At 39.8% G+C, this 17,022-nt stretch overlaps 2 protein-coding genes across 10 annotated transcripts in view; both read right to left on the bottom strand.

The window, feature by feature from the left end:
• The window catches only part of LOC134481033 (immunoglobulin lambda-1 light chain-like), a 422,701-nt gene that overhangs the window by 51,721 nt on the left and 353,958 nt on the right, over positions 1-17,022 (bottom strand). The window lies entirely within an intron of this gene.
• LOC148002700 (immunoglobulin lambda-1 light chain-like) overlaps positions 1-17,022 on the bottom strand; it is a 404,510-nt gene that overhangs the window by 55,201 nt on the left and 332,287 nt on the right. The gene's annotated exons all lie outside the window — the stretch shown is intronic.

Genomic DNA, 17,022 nt, shown 5'->3' with positions numbered 1-17,022 from the left:
GACTCCCAACTTAAAGGGTCAGTAAATATATTCAACAAAATTATAGAAGAAAACTTCCCTAACCTAAAGTAAGAGATGCCCATAAACATACAAGAAGCCTCCAAACTCTGAAATAGATTGGACCAGAAGAGAAATTCTGCCCTTCATATAATAGTTAAAATACCAAATGCACAAAACAAACAAAGAATTTTAAAAGCAGTGAGGGAAAAAGATAAAGTGACTTATAAAGGCAGACCCATAAGAATTTCACCAGACTTCTCACCAGAGACTATGAAAGCCAGAAGATCTTGAATATATGTCATACAGACTCTTAGAGAACACAAATGCCAGCCCAAGTTACTGTATCTAACAATACTTTCAATTGACATAGACAGAGAAAAATAATTCCATGAGGAAACCAAATTTACACAATATCTTTCTACAAATCCAGCCCTACAAAGGATAATAGATGGAAAACTCCAATACAAGGAGTCAAACTACACCGTACAGAATGCAACAATATAATTTCCTCGTAATGAAACCAAAAGAGTATAAAAAAACCATAATTCCACCTCTAACAATGAAAGTAACAAGAAGCAACAATCACTATTCCTTAATATCTCTCAACATCAATGGACTCAATTCTCCAAATAAGAAGATATAGACTAACAGAATGGATACATAAATAGGAACCAGCATTTTGCTGCATGCAGGAAACACACCTCAGAGAAAAAGACAGACACTACCTCAGAGTAAATGGCTGGAAAACAGCTTTCCAAGCCAATGGCCTGAAGAAACAAGCTGGAGTTGCCATTCTAATATCAAATAAAATTGACTTTCAACTGAAAGTCACTAAAAAAGATAAGGAAGGACACTTCATATCCATCAAAGGAAAATCAATCCTAAATATCTATGCTCCAAATGCATTCATAAAAGAAACCTTACTAAAATTCAAAGCACACATTGTACCTCACATGATAATAGTAGGAGCTTTGAATACCCAACTCTCACCACTGGACAGATCATGGAAACAGAAATTAAACAGAGTCATAGAGAAACTAACAGAAATTATGAACCAAATGGATTTAACAGATATTGATAGAACATTCCACCCTAAAACAAAAGGATATACCTTCTTCTCAGCAGCTCATGGAACTTTCTCCAAAACTGACCACAAAACAGGCCTCAACATATACAGGGAGAGAAATAATCCCATGCATCCTGTCAAATAATCACGCACTAAGACTGGTCTTCAATAACAACAATAATGACAGAAAGCCCACATATACATGGAAGTTGAACAATGCTCTACTCAATGACAACTTGGTCAAGGAAGAAATAAAGAAATTAAAGACTTCTTAGAATTTAATGAAAATGAAGATACAACTTCCCAAACTTCTGGGACACAATGAAAGCAGTACTAAGAGTAAAAGTCATGGAGAGAGCATATGCCAGCAGGTTGACAGCATACTTTAAAGCTCTAGAACAAAAATAAATAAATAAACCCAAGAGGAGTAGAAGGCAGGAAATAATCAAAATCAGTGCTGAAATAAACCAAGTAGAAATGCAAAGGAGTATACAAGGCATCAAGAAAAGCAGCAACTGGTGCTTGGAGAAAATCAACAAGATAAATAAACCCTTAGCGAGACTAACTAGAGGTCACAGAGAGTGTATCCAAATTAACAAAATCAGAAATGAAAAGTAAGACATAACAACAGAATCTGAAGAAATTAAAAAAAATCATCAGATCCTACTACAAAAGACTATATTCACCAAAGCTGGAAAATCTGTAAGAAACAGACAATTTTCTGGACAGATACCAGGTACCAAAGTTAAATCAGAAACAAATAAACTATATAATCAACCCCATAACACCTAAAGAAATAGAAGTAGTTATTAAAAGTCTCCCAACGAAAAAGAGCCCAGGTACAGATGGGTTCATTGCAGAATTCTATCAGACCTTCAGAGAAGACCTCATACCAATACTATGCAAATTATTCTACAAAATAGAAACAGACAGAGCAATATACCAAATTCCTTCTATGAAGCCACAATTACTCTTATACTGAAACCACACAAAGACCCAACAGAGAAAGACAACTTCAGACAAATTTCCCTTATGAATATCAATGTAAAAATAAAATACTCAATAAAATTCTTGCAAACCAAATCCAAGAACACATCAAAATGATCATCCCACATGATCAAGTATGTTTCGTCCCAGGAATGCAGGGATGGTTTAATATACGAAAATCCATCAATGTAATCCACTATAGAAACAAACTCAAAGATAAGAACCACATGATCCTTTCATTAGATAATGACAAAGCATTTGACAAAATTCAACACCCCTTCATGATAGAAGTCCTGGAAAGATCAGGAATTCAAGGCCCATAGCTTAGCACAGTAAAATCAATGTAAAGCAAACCAGTCGCTAACATCAAACTATAGGGAGAGAAACTTGAAGCAATCCCACTAAAATCAGGGACTAGAGAAGGCTGCCCTACTTATTCAATATAGTACTTGAAGTCCTAACCAGAGCAAGCAGACAGTGAAAGGCAGTCAAAGGGGTACAAATTGGAAGGCAAGAAATCAAAATATCACTATTGGCAGATGATATGATAGTGTACTTAAGTGACCACAAAAGTTCCACCAGTGAACCACTTAACCTGATAAACAACTTCAGTAAAACATTGGGGTATAAAATTAACTCAAACAAATCAGTAGCCTTCCTCTACTCAAAGGATAAAGAGGCTGAGAAGGAAATTAAGGAAATGCCACCCTTCACAATAGTCCCAAATAATACAAAATATCTTTGTGTGACTTTAACCAAGCAAGTAAAAGATCTGTACAATAAGAACTTCAAGCCTCTGAAGAAAGAAATTGAAGAAGACCTAAGAAGATGGAAAGATCTCCCATGCTCATGGATTGGCAGGATTAATATGGAAAAGATGGCCATTTTGCCAAAAGCAATCTACAGATTCAATGCAATACCCATCAAAATCCCTACTCAATTCTTTATAGAGATAGAAAGAACAATTTGCAAATTCATAACAAAAAACCCAGGATAGTGAAAACTATACTCAACAATAAAAGAATTTCTGGGGGAATCCCTGACTTCAAGCAGTATTATAGATCAATAGTCATAAAAACTGTATGGTATTAGTATAGAGACAGGCAGGTAGATCAATGGAATATAATTGAAGACCCAGAAATGAATCCACACACCTATAGTCACTTGATCTTTGATAAAGGAGGTAAAACCATTCAATGGAAAAAAGATAGCATTTTCAACAAATAGTGCTTGTTCAACTGGATGTCAGCATGCAGAAGTTTGCAAATTGATCTATTCTTATCACCATGTAGGAAGCTTAAGTAAAGTGGATCAAGGACCTCCACATCAAACCTGATATACTCAAATTGGTAGAAGAAAAAATGGGAAAAAGTCTCAAATGCATGGGCACTTGGGAAAATGTCCTGAACAAAACACTAATGGCTCATGCGCTAAGATCAGTGTCAACAAATGGGACCACATAAAACTGCAAAGCTTTTGTAGAGCAAAGGACACTGCCATTGAGACAAAATGGCAACCAACGGATTGGGAAGAGTTCTTTACCAATCCTACATCTGATAGAGGTCTAATATCTAAAATATACAAAGAATTCAAGAAGTTAGACTCTAGAGAGTCAAATAATACTACTAAAAATTGGGTACAGAGCCAAACAAAACATTCTCAGCTGAGGTTTGTCGAATGTCCAAAAAGAACCTAAAGAAATATTCAACATCCTTAGTTATCAGGGAGATGCAAATCAAAAAAAACCCTGTGATTCCACCTCGCACCAGAATGGTTAAGATAAAAAATTCTGGTGACAGCAGATGCTGGCGAGGATGTGGAGAAAGAGGAACACTCCTCCATTGTTGGTGGGATTGGAAACTGGTACAACCACTCTGGAATTCAGTCTGGATGTTCCTCAGAAAATTGGACATTGCAGTACATGAGGACCCAACTATACTTCTCTTGGGCATATACCCAAAAGATGCTCCAACATACAACAAAGACACATGCTCCACTATGTTCATAGCAGCCTTATTTATAATAGCCAGAAGCTGGAAAGAACCCAGATGCCCTTCAACAGGGGAATGGATACAGAAAATGTGGTACATCTACACAGTAGAATACTACTCTGCTATGAAAAACAATGACCTTATGAAATTCATAGGCATATGGATGGAAGTGGAAAATATCATCCAGAGTGAGGTAACCCAATCACAGAAAAACACACATGGTATGCACTCATTGATAAGTGGATATTAGCCCAAATGGTTGAATTACCCTAGATACACAGAACACATGAAACTCAAGAAGGATGATCGAAATGCGAATGCTTCACTCCTTTAAAAGGGGAACAAGAATACCCTTGGGAGGGAATAGGAAGGCAAAATTTACAACAGAGGTAGAAGGAACACACATTCAGAACCTGCCCCACATGTGGCCCATACATATACAGCCACCCAATTAGATAAGATGGATGAAACAAAGAAGTGCAGGCTGACAGGAGCCGGATGTAGATCTCTCCTGAGAGACATATCCAGGCCATGTCCAGTACAGAGGTCAATGCTAGCAGCAAACTACTGGATTGAGAAGAGGACCCACTTGGGGAGAATTAGAGGAAATGTTGAAAGAATCGAAGGAGCTTTCTACCTTATAAAAACAATGCCAACCAACCACATTTTCCAGGGACTAAACCACTATGGAAAGACTATACATGGACTGACCCAGGGCTCCAACTGCATATGTAGCAGATAATGGCCTTGTTGGGGCACCAGTGGAGGGGAAGTGCTTGGTTCTGCCAAGATTGGAACCCCCAGTGCAGGGTCATATGGGGGGGTCAATAATGGGGATACAAAGGGAGAATACCCATATGGGGGAGGGTGACGAGAGGGAATGTGCACTTATGGCAGGAAGGGAAATAACGTTTAAAATATAAGCAAAGAAATATATCTAATAAAAAATAAAAAAGCAAAGAAAACTGATTAAATGATGTCAGCTTTCTTGATGTCCCCAATTTAATTTTTTTGTGTTGAAGTATAATTTTTTCCTTTCTTTTTTAAATTTCATTTTTCCTGGATATTTTATGTATTTGCATTTCAAATGTTATACCCTTTTCCCCCTCTTTTATACCTGCTCCCTTCTCTACATGCTACTATTAGGATGCACCCACAGCCACCCACCCACTCCAACCTCAACACCCTGGCATTACTCTACGTTGGGGAAAGAAGCCTTACCAGGAAAAAGGCCTTTTTCTCCTATTGATATTGGAGAATGCCATCCTCTGTCACATATGTGGCTGGAGCCATGGGTCCCTCCATGTGTTTTCATTTGTTGGTGGTTTAGTCTCTGGGAGCTCTGGTAGGGTCTGGTTGGTTAACATTGTTGTTCTTCCAATGATGTTGCAAACCTCTTCAGCTCCTTCAGCCTTTTCTCTAACTCTTCCATTGGGATCCCCTTGTTCAATCAAATGGTTAGGTACAAACATCCTCATCTGTATCAATAGGTCTCTGGCACAGCCTTCAGGAGACACCCATATCTGGCTTCTGTCAGCAAGCACTTTTTGGCATCAGCAATAGTGACTAGGTTTGGTGGATGCTTATGGGATGGATCAACAGATGGGTCAGTCTCTGGATGACCTTTTCTTTGGTTCCTCATCCACTCTTTGTCCCTGCATTTTCTCCTGTGAGTATTTTGTATTCCTTCATATTGATATTCATATGATTGGTGAATTTTTTCTTAGGTACTCCATGCTTTTGTTGTCATATCCACTTATAAATGAATGCATACTATGGGTGTTGTTCTTTGTGACTGGGTTACGTCACTCAGGATGATATTTTCTAGTTCTATCCATTTACCTACGAATTTCATGCAGTCATTGTTTTTTTTTTTTATTAACTTGAGTATTTCTTATATACATTTCGAGTGTTATTCCCTTTCCCGGTTTCCGGGCAAACAGCCCCCTCCCCATCCCTTTCTTTATGGGTGTTCCCCTCCCCATCCTCCCCCCTTGCCACCCTCCTCCCAACAATCTAGTTCACTGGGGGTTCAGTCTTAGCAGGACCCCGGGCTTCCCCTTCCACTGGTGCTCTTACTAGGATATTCATTGCTACCAATGAGGTCAGAGTCCAGGGTCAGTCCATGTATAGTCTTTAGGCAGTGGCTTAGTCCCTGGAAGCTCTGGTTGCTTGGCATTGTTGTACATATGGGGTCTCGAGCCCCTTCAAGCTCTTCCAGTCCTTTCTCTGATTCCTTCAACGGGGGTCCTATTCTCAGTTCAGTGGTTTGCTGCTGGCATTCGCGTCTATATTTGCTGTATTCTGGCTGTGTCTCTCAGGAGCGATCTACATATGGCTCCTGTCAGTCTGCACTTCTTTGCTTCATCCATCTTGTCTATATGGGTGGCTGTATATGTATGGGCCACATGTGGGGCAGGCTCTGCATGGGTGTTCCTTCAGTCTCTGTTTTAATCTTTGCCTCTCTCTTCCCTGCCAAGGGTATTCTTGTTCCCCTTTTAGAGAAGTAGTGAAGCATTCACATTTTGATCATCCGTCTTGAGTTTCATTTGTTCTAGGCATCTAGGGTAATTCAAGCATTTGGGCTAATAGCCAGTTATCAGTGAGTGCATACCATGTATGTCTTTCTGTGATTGGGTTAGCTCACTCAGGATGATATTTTCCAGTTCCAACCATTTGCCTACGAATTTCATAAAGCCGTTGTTTTTGATAGCTGAGTACTATTCCATTGTATAGATGTACCATATTTTCTGTATCCATTCCTCTGTTGAAGGGCATCTGGGTTCTTTCCAGCTTCTGGCTATTATAAATAAGGCTGCGATGAACATAGTGGAGCACGTGTCTTTTTTATATGTTGGGGCATCTTTTGGGTATATGCCCAATAGAGGTATAGCTGGATCCTCAGGCAGTTGAATGTCCAATTTTCTGAGGAAACTCCAGACTGATTTCCAGAATGTTTGTACCAGTCTGCAATTCCACCAACAATGTTCCTCTTTCTCTGCATCCTCGCCAGCCTTTGCTGTCACCTGAGTTTTTGATCTTAGCCATTCTCACTGGTGTGAGGTGAAATCTCAGGGTTGTTTTGATTTGCATTTCCCTTATGACTAAAGATGTTGAACATTTCTTTAGGTGTTTCTGAGCCATTCGCCATTCCTCAGCTGTGAATTCTTAGTTTAGCTCTGTACCCCATTTTTTAATAGGGTTATTTGTGTCCCTGCGGTCTAACTTCTTGAGTTCTTTGTATATTTTGGATATAAGGCCTCTATCTGTTGTAGGATTGGTAAAGATCTTTTCCCAATCTGTTGGTTGCCGATTTATCCTAACCACAGTGTCCTTTGCCTTACAGAAGCTTTGCAGTTTTATGAGATCCCATTTGTCGATTCTTGATCTTAGAGCATAAGCCATTGGTGTTTTGTTCAGGAAATTTTTTCCAGTGCCCATGTGTTCCAGATGCTTCCCTAGTTTTTCTTGTATTAGTTTGAGTTTGTCTGGTTTGATGTGGAGGTCCTTGATCCACTTGGACTTAAGCTTTGTACAGGGTGATAAGCATGGTTCAATCTGCATTCTTCTACATGTTGACCTCCAGTTGAACCAGCACCATTTGCTGAAAATGCTATCTTATTTCCATTGGATGGTTTCGGCTCCTTTGTCAAAAATCAAGTGACCATAGGTGTGTGGGTTCATTTCTGGGTCTTCAATTCTATTCCATTGGTCTATCTGTCTGTCTCTGTACCAATACCATGCAGGTTTTATCACTATTGCTCTGTACTACTGCTTGAGTTCAGGGATAGTGATTCCCCCTGAAGTCCTTTTATTGTTGAGGATAGTTTTAGCTATCCTGGGTTTTTTGTTATTCCAGATGAATTTGCAAATTGTTCTGTCTAACTCTTTGAAGAATTGGATTGGTATTTTGATGGGGATTGCATTGAATCTGTAGATCGCTTTTGGTAAAATGGCCATTTTTACTATATTAATCCTGCCAATCCATGAGCATGGGAGATCTTTCCATCTTCTGAGGTCTTCTTCAATTTCTTTCTTCAGAGGCTTGAAGTTCTTATTGTACAGATCTTTTACTTGCTCGGTTAAAGTCACACCGAGGTACTTTATATTATTTGGGTCTATTATGAAGGGTGTCGTTTCCCTAATTTCTTTCTCGGCTTGTTTCTCTTTTGTGTAGAGGAAGGCTACTGATTTATTTGAGTTAATTTTATACCCAGCCACTTTGCTGAAGTTGTTTATCAGCTTTAGTAGTTCTCTGGTGGAACTTTTGGGATCACTTAAGTAAACTATCATATCATGTGCAAATAGTGATATTTTGACTTCTTCTTTTCCGATCTGTATCCCCTTGACCTCCTTTTGTTGTCTGATTGCTCTGGCTAGAACTTCAAGAACTATATTGAATAAGTAGGGAGAGAGTGGGTAGCCTTGTCTAGTCCCTGATTTTAGTGGGATTGCTTCAAGTTTCTCTCCATTTAGTTTAATGTTAGCAACTGGTTTGCTGTATATGGCTTTTACTATGTTTAGGTATGGGCCTTGAATTCCTATTCTTTCCAGGACTTTTATCATGAAGGGGTGTTGAATTTTGTCAAATGCTTTCTCAGCATGTAATGAAATGATCATATGGTTTTGTTCTTTCAGTTTGTTCATATAATGGATCACGTTGATGGTTTTCCGTATATTAAACCATCCCTGCATGCCTGGGATGAAGCCTACTTGATCATGGTGGATGATTGTTTTGATGTGCTCTTGGATTCGGTTTGCCAGAAATTTATTGAGTATTTTTGCGTCGGTATTCATAAGGGAAATTGGTCTGAAGTTCTCTTTCTTTGTTGGGTCTTTGTGTGGTTTAGGTATAAGAGTAATTGTGGCTTCATAGAAGGAATTCGGGAGTGATCCATCTGTTTCAATTTTGTGGAATAGTTTGGATAATATTGGTATGAGGTCTTCTATGAAGGTTTGATAGAATTCTGCACTAAACCCGTCTGGACCTGGGCTCTTTTTGGTTGGAAGACCTTTAATGACTGCTTCTATTTCCTTAGGCGTTATGGGGTTGTTTCTCTGTTTTATCCGTTCCTGATTTAACTTCGGTACCTGGTATCTGTCTAGGAAATTGTCCATTTCCTGCAGATTTTCAAGTTTTGTTGAATATCTGCTTTTATAGTAAGATCTGATGATTTTTTGAATTTCCTCTGAATCTGTAGTTATGTCCCCCTTTTCATTTCTGATTTTGTTAATTTGGACACACTCTCTGGGTCCTCTCATTAGTCTGGCTAAGGGTTTATCTATCTTTTTGATTTTCTCAAAGAATCAACTTTTGGTTCTGTTGATTCTTTCTATGGTCCTTTTTGTTTCTACTTGGTTGATTTCAGCTCTGAGTTTGATTATTTCCTGCCTTCTACTCCTCCTGGGTGTATTTGCTTCTTTTTGCTCTAGAGCTTTTAGGTGTGCTGTCAAGCTGCTGACATATGCTCTTTCCTGTTTCTTTCTGCAGGCAGTCAGAGCTCTGAGTTTTCCTCTTAGCACAGCTTTCATTGTGTCCCATAAGTTTGGGTATGTTGTACCTTCATTTTCATTAAATTCTAAAATGTTTTAAATTTCTTTCTTTATTTCTTCCTTGACCAGGTTATCATTGAGTAGAGCATTGTTCAATTTCCACGTATATGTGGGCATTCTTCCCTTATTGTTATTGAAGACCAGTTTTAGGCCGTGGTGGTCCGATAGCACGCATGGGATTATTTCAATCTTTCTGTACTTGTTGAGGCCCGTTTTTTGACCAACTATATGGTCAATTTTGGAGAAAGTACCATGAGGAGCTGAGAAGAAGGTATATCCTTTTGCTTTAGGATAGAATGTTCTATAAATATCTGTTAAGTCCATTTGACTCATGACTTCTCTTAGTCTGTCTACGTCTCTGTTTAATTTGTTTCCATGTTCTGTCCATTGATGAGAGTGGGGTGTTGAAATCTCCCACTATTATTGTGTGAGGTGCAATGTGTGTTTTGAGCTTTAGTAAGGTTTCTTTTACGTATGTAGGTGCCCTTGTATTTGGGGCATAGATATTTAGGATTGAGAGTTCATCTTGGTGGATTTTTCCTTTGATGAATATGAAGTGTCCTTCCTTATCTTTTTTGATGACTTTTAATTGAAAATTGATTTTATTTGATATTAGAATGGCTACTCCAGCTTGCTTCTTCTGACCATTTGCTTGGAAAGTTGTTTTCCAGCCTTTCACTCTGAGGTAGTGTCTGTCTTTGTCTCTGAGGTGTGTTTCCTGTAGGCAGCAGAATGCAGGGTCCTCGTTGCGTATCCAGTTTGTTAATCTATGTCTTTTTATTGGGGAGTTGAGGCCATTGATGTTGAGAGATATTAATGAATAATGATTATTGCTTCCTGTTATATTCATATTTGGATGTGAGGTTATGTTTGTGTGCTTTCATTCTCTTTGTTTTGTTGCCAAGACGATTAGTTTCTTGCTTCTTCTAGGGTATAGCTTGCCTCCTTATGTTGGGCTTTACCATTTATTATCCTTTGTAGTGCTGGATTTGTAGAAAGATATTGTGTAAATTTGGTTTTGTCATGGAATATCTTGGTTTCTCCATCTATGTTAATTGAGAGTTTTGCAGGATACAGTAACCTGTGGGGTGCATTTGTGTTCTCTTAGGGTCTGTATGACATCAGTCCAGGATCTTCTGGCCTTCACAGTTTCTGGCGAAAAGTCTGGTGTGATTCTGATAAGTCTGCCTTTATATGTTACTTGACCTTTTTCCCTTACTGCTTTTAATATTCTTTCTTTATTTTGTGCGTTTGGTGTTTTGAGTATTATGTGACGGGAGGTGTTTCTTTTCTGGTTCAATCTATTTGGAGTACTGTAGGCTTCTTGTATGCCTATGGGTATCTCTTTTTTTAGGTTAGGGAAGTTTTCTTCTATGATTTTGTTGAAGATATTTACTGGTCCTTTGAGCTGGGAGTCTTCACTCTCTTCTATACCTATTATCCTTAGGTTTGATCTTCTCATTGAGTCCTGGATTTCCTGTATGTTTTGGACCAGTAGCTTTTTCCGCTTTACATTATCTTTGACAGTTGAGTCAATGATTTCTATGGAATCTTCTGCTCCTGAGATTCTCTCTTCCATCTCCTGTATTTTGTTGGTGAAGCTTGTATCTACAGCTCCTTGTCTCTTCTTTTGGTTTTCTATATCCAGGGTTGTTTCCATGTGTTCTTTCTTGATTGCTTCTATTTCCATTTTTAATTCCTTCAACTGTTTGATTGTGTTTTCCTGGAATTCTTTCAGGGATTTTTGTGCCTCCTCTCTATGGGCTTCTATTTGTTTATTTATGATTTCCTGGAATTCTTTCATGGATTTTTGTGACTCCTCTCTATGGGCTTCTACTTGTTTAATTATGTTTTCCTGGAATTCTTTCAGGCATTTTTGTGATTCCTCTCTGTAGGCTTCTACTTGTTCTCTAAGGGAGTTCTTCACGTCTTTCTTGAAGTCCTCCAGCATCATGATCAAATATGATTTTGAAACTAGATCTTGCTTTTCTGGTGTGTTTGGATATTCCATGTTTGTTTTGATGGGAGAATTGGGCTCCGATGGTGCCATGTATTCTTGGTTTCTGTTGCTTGGGTTCCTGCGCTTGCCTCTCGCCATCAGATTATCTCTAGTGTTACTTTGTTCTGCTATATCTGACAGTGGCTAGACTGCCCTATAAGCCTGTGTGCCAGGAGTGCTGTAGACCTGTTTTCCTGTTTTCTTTCAGCCAGTTATGGGGACAGTGTGTTCTGCTTTCGGGCGTGTAGTTTTTCCTATCTACAGGTCTTCAGCTGTTCCTGTGGGCCTGTGTCTTGAGTTCACCAGGCAGGTCAGTTGCAGCAGAAAAGTTGGTCTTACCTGTGGTCCCGAGGCTCAAGTTCGCTCGCGGGGTGCTGCCCTCGAGCTCTCTGTGGCGGCAGCAACCAGGAAGATCTGCGCCGCTGTTTCTTGGAGCTTCAGTGCACCTGGGTTCCAGATGGTGTCTGGTGTTTTCTTCTGACGTCCGAGATGTGTGTGCAAAGTGCAGTCTCTTCTGGTTTCCCAGGCGTGTCTGCCTCTCCGAGGGTTTAGCTCTCCCTCCCACGGGATTTGGGTGCAGAGAACTGTTTATCCGTTCTGTTTCCTTTAGGTTCCGGTGGTGTCTCAGACGCAGCGGTCCTGCTGCTCCTGGGCCCTCCCCCTCGGGAACCCAGAGGCCTTATACAGTTTCCTCTTGGGCCAGGGATGTGGGCAGGGGTGGGCAGTGTTGGTGGTCTCTTCCGCTCTGAGGCCTCCAGAGTGCCCACCTGACCAGGCGGTGTGGTCTCTCCTACGGTGTCTGGGAGCAGATATCTGCTGCAGGCCGGGATCCGCGGGTGTGGGACTCCCGGTAAACAAAGGAGGTGCAGGTCCTAGAGGAATTCTGCCTCTGTGTGTCCCAAGATCACCAGGCAGGTCTCTTGTAGCAGAAAAGTTGGTCTTACCTGTGGTCCCGAGGCTCAAGTTTGCTCGCGGGGTGCTGCCCAAGAGCTCTCCGCGGCGGCAGCAACCAGGAAGATCTGTGCCGCCGTTTCCGGGAGCTTCAGTGCACCAGGGTTCCAGATGGCTTCTGGTATTTTCCTCTGACGTCCGAGATGTGTGTGCAGAGTGCAGTCTCTTCTGGTTTCCCAGGCGTGTCTGCCTCTCTGAGGGTTTAGCTCTCCCTCCCACGGGATTTGGGTGCAGAGAACTGTTTATCCGGTCTGTTTCCTTCAGGTTCCGGCGGAGTTTCTTGCTTTTTCTAGGGTGTAGCTTGCCTCCTTATGTTTGGCCTTACCATTTATTATCCTTTGTTGGGCTGGATTTCTAGAAAGATATTGTGTAAATTTGGTTTTGTCATGGAATATCTTGGTTTCTCCATCATGTTAGTTGAGAGTTTTCAGGATACAGTATTCTGGGCTGGCATTTGTGTTCTCTTAGGGTTTGTATGACATATGTCCAGGATCTTCAGCCTTTCATAGTCTCTGATGAGAAGTCTGGTGTGATTCTGATAAGTCTGCCTTTATACATTAGTTGACCTTTTTCCCTTACTGCTTTTAATATCCTTTCCTTGTTTTGTGCCTTTGGTGTTTTGACTATTATGTGATGGGAGGATTTTCTTTCCTGGTCCAATCTATTTGGAGTTCTGTAGTCTTCTTGTATGCTTATGGGCATCTCTTTCTTTAGGTTAGGGAAGTTTTCTTCTATGATTTTGTTGAAGATATTTACTGGTCCTTTGAGCTGGGAGTTTCACTCTCTTCTATACCTATTATCCTTAGTTTTGATCTTCTCATTGTGTCCTTTATTTACTGTATGTTTTGGACCAGTATCTTTTTCCATTTTACATTATGTTTGACCATTGTGTCGATGATTTCTATGGAATCTTCTGCTCCTGAGATTCTCTTTTCTATATCTTGTAATCTGTTGGTGATTCTTGTATCTACGGCACCTTGACTTTTCCTTTGGTTTTTTATGTCCAGGTTTGTCTCCCTTTTTGTTTGCTTTACTGCTTCTATTTCCATTTTTAATTCTTTTACCTGTTTGATTGTTTTTTCCTGGAATTCGTTCAGGGATTTTTGTGATTCCTCTCTATAGGTTTCTACTTTTTTATTTATGTTTTACTCTGTTTCTCTAAGGGAGTTCTTTATGTCTTTCTTGAAGTCCTCCATCATCATTATCAAATGTGATTTTAAATCTAGATCTTTCTTTTCTTGTGTGTTTGGATATTCAGTGTTTGCTTTGGTGGGAGAATTGGACTCCGTTGATGTCATGTATTCTTGGTTTCTGTTGCTTGAGTTCCTTTCCTTGCCTCTCACCATCAGGTTGTCTCTGGTATTACCTTATTCTGCTATTTCTTACAGTGCCTAGACCGTCCTATTGTCCTGTGTGTCAGGAGTGCTGTAGACCTGTTTTCCTGTTTTTTTTTTTTTCAGTCAGATATAGGAACAGAGGGTTCACTTTCATTAAATTCTAAAAAGTCTTTAATTTCTTTCTTTATTTCTTCCTTGACCAGGTTATCATTGAGTAGAGTATTGTTCAATTTCCATGTATATTCCAGCTTTAGGCCGTGGTGGTCTGATAGCCCACATGGGATTATTTCTATCTTTCTGTTCCTGTTGAGGCCCGTTTTTTGACCAATTATATGGTCAATTTTGGAGAAAGTACCATGAGGAGCTGAGAAGAAGGTATATCCTTTTGCTTTAGGATAGAATGTTCTATAAATATCTGTTAAATCCATTTGGCTCATGACTTCTCTTAGTCTGTTGATGCCATGTATTCTTGGTTTCTCTTGCTTGAGTTCCTTTGCTTGCCTCTCACCATCAGGTTGTCTCTGGTATTACCTTATTCTGCTATTTCTTACAGATTGTCCTATAGGCCTGTGTGTCAGGAGTGCTGTAGACCTGTTTTCCTGTTTTTTTTTTTCCAGCCAGATATAGGAACAGAGTGTTCTGCTTTCAGGCATTTGTTTTTCCTGTTACTGGTCTTCAGCTGTTCCTGTGGGTGTGTGTCCTGATTCCACCAGACAGGTCTCCTGGAGCAGAAAATCTGGTCTCTTGCCTGAGTTGCTCCTCAGTGCTGGATTTCAGCTCTTCATGAGGGCAGCAACCAGAAGGGCCTGCCCTGCCTCTTTTTGGGTTCCTGTGCTCAGGGTGCCCAGATGGCACTAGGCATCTTACTCTAGAGTCAGAAATGTGGGCAGAGTGTGTCCCAGGTGTGTCTGTCCCTCTGAAGTTCTACCTTTTCCTTCCCCAGGATTTGGGTGCAGGGAGCTCTTTGACTGAGTCACTTCAGATCCAGGTGCAGTCTAGACCACAGCACTCCTTCAGCTTGAGTGCCCCTACCTTACTGTTCCATAGGCCCTATACAGTTTCCTCTCGGGCCAGGCATGTGGACAAGGGTGGGCAGTGTTGGAAGTCTCTCCTCTCCTGCAGTCTCATGAGTGCCCACTAGTCTGGGTGATGTGCTCTCTCTCCCATGGGGTTTGGGTACAGGGAGCTGTGGGACAGGATCAGAGAGGTTTGGGTTCCAGCTAGAAACCACAAGTGTCCGATCCCACAGGAATTTTGCCTTTGCGAGTCCTGAGTTCACCAGGCAGGTCACTTTGAGCAGAAAAATTTTTCTTACCTCTGGTCTCGGGCCTGAAGTCGCTCCTCAGGGTTGGGTTTCAGCTCTCTGTGAGGGCAGCAACCAGAAGCCTGGTTTATAACTTCTGTCAGCTTCTCTATGTCTGTTTAGTTTCTGTTTCCTTGGTATGTCGCACTAAGGTATTTTATATTTTTTGTAACTGTTGTGAAGGGTGTCATTTCCCTAATTTACTTCTCAGCCTGTTTATCCTTTGAGTAGTGTAAGGCTACTGGTAAGTTTTAATTCATATTATATCCAACCACATTGCTTAAGTTGTTTTTCAGGTTTAGGAATTTTCTGTTGAAATTTTTGGGCTCACTTAAGTATACTATCTTATCATTTGCAAATAGTTATATTTTGACTTCTTCCTTTCCAATTTGGATTCCTTTAGATCTCATTTTGTTTTCTAATTGCTCTGGCTAGGAATTTGAGTACTATATTGAATAAGTAGGGAGAGAATGAGCTACCTTGTTACTGCCTGATTTTATTGGAATTGCTTCAACTTTCTCTCTATTTAATTTGATGATGACTACTGGTTTGCTGTATGTTGCTTTTACCATGTGCATTTATCAGTCTTGATTTTCTTTTTGCAGTATTTTCTGTTGTGTTAGATTAGTGGATGAATGTTGTTCAATTTTATATTTCTCTGGGACTATCTTGTTTTCTCTCTCTACCCTGATTGCTAATTTGCTGGGTATAAGTCTATGTTGTCATATGCAGTTTCTTAGAGGTTGTTAGATACCTGTTCATTCCCTTCTTGGTTTTAGATTCTTTGTTGAGAATTCTGGTGTAATTATGATAGCCTTGACTTTGGATGTTATGTTGCCTTTTGCTTTTAGAGCTTTTAATAGTCTTTCTTTGTTCTTCTGATTGTTATGTGGTGGAAGGATTTTAGTTTTTTTCCTATCTTCTTGGTATTTAGTAAGCTTCTCATGTATTTATAGGCATTTTGTTCTTTAGCTTGAAAAAGTATACTTTGATTTCATTGCAAATATTTTCTGGTTATTAGAACTGGAACTTTCATATCCTTGTATTCCTATTATTATTAAGTTATGTGTTCTTATAATCACAGATTTCCTGGTTATTTTTCATCGGGATGTTTACAGATTTAACATTATCTTTGACTGATAACTTCAATTTCTTCCACTGTATCTTCCACTCCTGAGATTTTTTTCTTCCATCTCTTAAATTCTGTTGGTGATGCTTGAATACGTTGTTTATGTTTTCATTCCTAGATTTTTTATCTCCATGGGTGCCTTAGTTTATTTTTTCTCTATTGTGTCTATTGCCATTTTTCTTTTATTGAACAGTTCATTCATTTCCTTGTCATGTTTCATTGTATTTTCCTATATTTGTTTAAGGGATTTATTAGTTTCCTTTTTAAGTGCCTTTAACTGTTTGATTAAATTTCCTTGTCTTCCCTTGACGATTTTATTTATTTCACTTTTAAAGGCCCATATCATGTTTAGCTTTGTGTGTGTGTCTGTGTGTGTGTGTGTATGTGAGTGTGTGTGTGTGTGTGTGTGTGTGTGTGTGGGGTGTGTGATTAACTTGTGTTAGGATATTCAGGGCTTACTGTAGTGGGATTCAATTTCTCTTAAGGTGTCATATTACCATATGTTGTTTGTCTTTTTACACTGGCCTTAAGCCTTCTGCTTGTTCATGGATATTCTTGATATAGCAAGTATTGGGAAGGTTAGGAAAATCTGATTGATCTTCAGGTATCAAGTCTCTGCTGGATGGTTCTGGACAGGCTATTTTTGATCAGCTGACTTGAAGCTTCCTTGTGCTCTGGGCCTGGATATTCCTTGTTTGTTGGTCCT

The sequence above is a fragment of the Rattus norvegicus genome, chromosome 11 (genome assembly GCF_021556685.1).
Source record: "Rattus norvegicus strain SHRSP/BbbUtx chromosome 11, alternate assembly SHRSP_T2T, whole genome shotgun sequence".
In the NCBI taxonomy this organism is placed as follows: Eukaryota; Metazoa; Chordata; class Mammalia; order Rodentia; family Muridae; genus Rattus; species Rattus norvegicus.
This window is presented reverse-complemented; position numbering and strand designations above follow the sequence as displayed.